The sequence below is a fragment of the Trachinotus anak genome, unplaced genomic scaffold, assembly GCF_046630095.1.
Source record: "Trachinotus anak isolate AG129_WGS33_773 ecotype Australia unplaced genomic scaffold, CSIRO_AGI_Tana_v1 ptg000024l, whole genome shotgun sequence".
NCBI lineage: Eukaryota > Metazoa > Chordata > Actinopteri > Carangiformes > Carangidae > Trachinotus > Trachinotus anak.
The window spans coordinates 2,513,334-2,518,738 of record NW_027273875.1 but is presented as its reverse complement, the minus strand read 5'-3'; positions in this window follow the sequence as shown (position 1 = coordinate 2,518,738).

Genomic DNA, 5,405 nt, shown 5'->3' with positions numbered 1-5,405 from the left:
GAGCTGAGTCAATACTGGCGAGGCCATAACTCACTGATAAGTTGAATTGTTAGATAATGCTTCGGTGACAGGAGCCTTTAGTCAAATGAGATGTGTGCAAACAGATACACTTCCGCACAATCACTCACAAACACACATGTTCTCACCAGCTTGTGCACACAAGGAAAGAAGGGGAGAGGCTGAAATGGATGGAAACAGATGAAGCGCGTGTTCAGTAAATTATAAAGAAATTCAACATCATTGAGGACACTGAAGTAATCAGGGATAATGTGGAAAAATAACATGTAGTCATAAAAAGGCAGGAGTAATGAAAATGTTTCCCATGACTTTTCTCTTTATCTTCAACACTTCCTGTTTTCAAGATTATTCCATACTTTCAGGTTTTATGTGTTTGTGGGTTGTTATTACCTTCTTTCCCTAGCTCTCCCTGACTGCTCCACATTATTCCCAACTTCTCATTGCATTTCCCAATTTCTGCAGATTATTGCCTTTTTTTAAGTTATCCCTCACTTTTCTAGATGATATTCTCAACTCTTTAGGGTTATTCCCACAGTTTCACATTTCCAACATTCTAGGTTATTTCAGGCTGTTTTTCATGGTCCGAAATTATAATTATTGAAGGTCTTTGTTTTGATTTGCATCATTCTCAGTGTGAAAGACATGGTGACTCAGTGTTAACGCAGCGCACAGACATGCAAACTCCTCACAGGGAGGTGGAGGTTAGATGAACTAGTGAGTCTAAATTGCCCGTAGCTGTGAACCTGAGCGTGAATGGTTATTTGTCTGTTTGTGTCAGCCCTGTGACAAACTGTGCAGGGTGTAACTCTCTCACAGATGACCCCTCTGTGACTCCCAACATGATAAGTGGGTACACAAGAGTGGATGGATTCACATGCTGTCAGTAGAGTTGTCAGTAACACACCAATCAAGTCAACTTTGCAGTGTGTTCCTGTGATTACTAAAGGTTTCTGGTGTCAAACACCACCCATTTGGGACTCCAAGCTCCCTGAAACAAACATGAAAGATTACTTCCAAATAGTATTTGACGGGGGAGGGGGGGGGGGCTTTGACTCTTCTGTCCCGTGGGGCCTCATTTTGTCTGTGCTGACAGACAGCTCGTGTAACCCAATCCTCGGGTACTGCAGCCCTGAGTCATTACACACACTCACACACACTCACACACATACATACACACAGTGAGAGAGAGACCACGACAAAATGCAGCCCTGTATGCTTCAAAAAATGTTTACGCTTTTTTTGAATCCACCGGTGGTTTAAGAACATCTTACAGGTGGAACAAAAGGCTGCGTCTGTACCTGACAAACAGAAACACTCATGGGAATGCTCCCCCTCTCACAGCAGACTGGATGATTCCTCCTTTGTGCTTTTAATGTCTTTTTTCTGCCTCATTACCTGTTGGGAGTCACTGGACCAGACAAACACACACACTCGCACACTGAATTGTTTTCTCTGTGTCTTGCTGTGCTGTTTAAACTCTCACCAGGGTGGAGTAAGTGGTGCGCGGACCCCGAGCTCAGCCGATGAGGTTTGATTAAAGCGGCTGAAACCCAAAACATGTTCTGTGTGTGTTCACCTTCAATCACTCAGGCTCTCACACAAGCAAGAGGTCGGGTAGTACCCCAGAGGGAGGACAGGCATAACAGCTCGCATACACATGTACTGCACTGCCTCTCCGTGTGTGTCCTCTTTAAATCAGCCCTGCAAAACAAGGGAGCATCTTTGACCTTATGACCTTTCCGATGCATGACTTACCAGCCTGAGCCAAGTACAGGATGAGCCGTAACGTAAGGAAGCACTTGAAACATCTGGAAGACCTTAACCTCAGCTAAATGAATTGGTGGAAGTAGATGCTTGGTTTTATGTGGTCATTTTGTCATTATGTCACACTCCAAAACATGATGCAGCTGCTTCTAGACAGAGTCAGAAAACATATTTTTCTGCACTGACACCACCCTCACAAAACAATGTCTGCAGCACCAAACATCAAAGATAGATAACACATTCCTCCACCGTGTTTTACTATTTGTTTACTACTCTGTGTTTAGTTTCTGTGCGTCAAGATGTGTGACATGCCAGACATTCAGTTCCCTATATGTAATTACTAAATGACAGTTTCACAGCCTTATTTTTTAGCACAGAGCTTCTGCTCAGGTGTGAAAATTACCTGATGATTAGCTTGGTGTGGTGTTCTTCAACCTTGACAGCATGGCAAGCAAAATACCTTTGTGTTTAGCTAAGAGGAGAGACGCCCTGTCGGTCTCAGATTTATGATCAGTTTCATTATTCTGCATCACTGTGGTGTATGCGGGAAAAGGCGGCTTGTTACAACTGCAGATCAACCAATCAAACAGATGAGCTGTCTCTTCTGTTTTTGTTGGGAAATGTGACAGATAATGCTAGGCAGTGATTAGACTCAATGTTGAATCATTACAGTGTTAAATATGCAGCGGGCAAAGAGTGACACCTGTTGGCCAGGGCGTATATAAAATATAACGAGCATGAAAACAAGTTGCAGGTCTCTCATGCCAATGGTTCCCAAATGTTTTGGCATGTGAACATCATGTGACCCCTTGTCATAGGTTACATAGGACTAATAAAAATAGTTAAATTTATCTGATAATTCATAAGTGAATCAAAAAAGCACATATTAAAAAGGCCTGCAAAAGTAAACATGGGTTTGTTTAGCAGAAATATGTTTGTTTTCTTCTCTCCTGTTCTGTTTAGCAGGTCGGGAACTTCCACTGTGAGCCACTAAGCATTAGTGTAGTGCATCAAGTAGTGTTAGTTTTGCTGATCTCTGTTGTCAACACACATCCAACCTGGCCCAAGCCCAGTTAATGAAAGCTTCTTCATCCACACCCAGTGGTGTCCTACTCTATCACATGTTGCCACAAGCAAAACCAGCAGTTTGTGTGTAAAAAAAAAAAAAAACCCATGAGAAACAGTAATTAGTGAGAGTTGAAACTGGATGGTTTTCCACATGGACGCAGGGTGAAAGCTGTGTCATGTATTTCAACAGAATTAATAAACAGGGGATTTCTGGATGTCACAATGTATCCTGGCACAAATTAACACTTTAATGGTGAAGGTAAAGCCCAGTGAAGGTGCTGAGAATCTAAAGCCTTTTATCCACTGACTACTGTACACAGAGGGAAAAGGTAAATTATAAGATGAACGAAGGGGGAATTCCATTTAGCTGCTTCAGGTTCAGGGTCCTGGTATTATGCATGCTCACTCACTGCCTCACTGTCACACTGAATCGCCTGAAGAGCACAGAACCATGAGCTAATGTTATTAGTAACATCTGTGTGTTTCCTATTTAAAGCAAGTCAAAATGATTACAGTGGTAAAGGGTCCATATGTAAACATTTCAGCAATGAGCTAGTCAGTTAAACAGGAACAGTTTGGAAATGGCATTCTTTTCCAGTGTGTTTGTTCAATATTATCCTAAATAAATAAATGTATCAATTATTACAACATGTATATTAGTCATCTGTCTCTTTAGGACACCGTGGAAAGTGTGAGTTGGTACACAATAAGGTCTGTATTCATGTATACTTCATGTCAGCAGTGTCCTGACACAATATACATAGAGAGATATCAGTATAGTAGCACAAGCCAAAACTGACAGAAGCAGCAGAAAAAAAAAATAGATTAATAAAAACGCAGATTATGTGAACATTTGCCTCATTTCCTCATAAGTCATGATGAGTCATGATGTGGCAGAGATGGAGCAAGAGCACTGAAGCCTGTAGAAAAATGGAGCATAGATTGTAAGAAAGGATTGTAACCTGTGCATTTCTGAGCAGTCAGTTTAAGAGCACAGATGTGAGACACAGAATCTGTGTCACATTAACATGGTTTTATTTGACTATTTTATTAATCCGCTGTCTTCGAATTTCCTAATTTTTCTGTCAAACAAATTGTATCTTCATTCTGCAGTGTTGCTCTGTGTAAGTATGCTACTGACTGAGCTGATATCAACCAGCTGTGTTCGTTGGTTTTGGGGAGGGACATTCTTGTGCTGACCCACACTGACACCCTGTGGTCAAATCATATTACAAACGTCATCATGCACAAGATTTTCAGGAATATAAATCTATGGATTATACTATCAACCAGAAACAATAAAAGACCAACATCTTATGGGTCAGTATACATCGTATATGTTTAAAAGTCTAAATACAACATGGATATCAAATCAAAAATCTTAAAAAAGTGTTTGTATTGTTAGACTTAATATAAATGATCTAATAATAATCTCTGAAGGCATTTATTTAAAAAAAAACAAACAAACAGTGAAGATAAACTGTTCTTTTCTCTCATATTTTCAGCTAAAATGTGTTACTCATGGCAGAGATGATGTAATTGTGTATTGCAAGGAGTCTTTCATCAGAATTGTCCCAGCCCCCCCCCCCCCCCCCCCCCCCCCCCCCCCCCACATGTGTAACAGTGCGTGGCTCAAAGAAAGCAAAAGTATTTTGTCTCCATATTATACTATGGTTTTAATTACGTTGTCTTAAATCTGATTTGCCATGGCCGTATTAAATGTGCAGAAACATCAGAAACAGGGGTAACACAGAAACAGAAAAAAAAAAAATAGAAACTTCCAGAACAGCGGATAGTTGAATAACCATGTCTAAATGATTTTCTCCAGATGTTGTTCAGTCCATCCAAAGAACAAGCCCTGGAAACCCAGATCCGTTCTGTAAACGTGACGGAGTGCATGAATTACATTACCGTAAGTATTCTTAAAGAACGAACTGGGTGAACGAATGAATAGGTCCTTGTACGAGGTATAATTAAATTCTTCGGCAGTTGTTTGCGTTGTTAAATAAAAAAAAAAAAAAAAGGCCATCCACTACCCTCATTTGTTTTCTGCAGAGCAAAATTCACATCTTTTAAAAGGTTCTTTCTTAACATACCAAGTTATATTTAGAGACTGACCGCAGGTCGAAACGGCCATTTGCAGTACAGTTTCAATTTCATTCTGGTCATTATTTTTGGGTTCCAGCAGTGAGGTCTAGAAGGACTAAATCTCCCTTTGTTTCGGTAGCAATAAGTACTTTTTCTTTACTGGGGTTTCTAATTGTCTCAGGCTTTGTGTGTGTTATGCACTTGTTTTTCACTGCTGTTTTCAGAAGGATGTGACTTGGCTGCAAACCAAATGTCCCCCTGGATGATAATACAGACTGACTGATTCATTGTAAACCTTTAAAACTGTAAATTGTAAGTGAATGTACTTTGTTACATTGCACCACCTGGTGAAGCTACTTAATAATACATTACCAACCCCATTTTGGCTAAAAATGTTAGCTTTGTAATGTCTGAGTACCACCCCAACGTACCATACAAATGTAAAAATTCGGAGCTTAGGAGGAGCA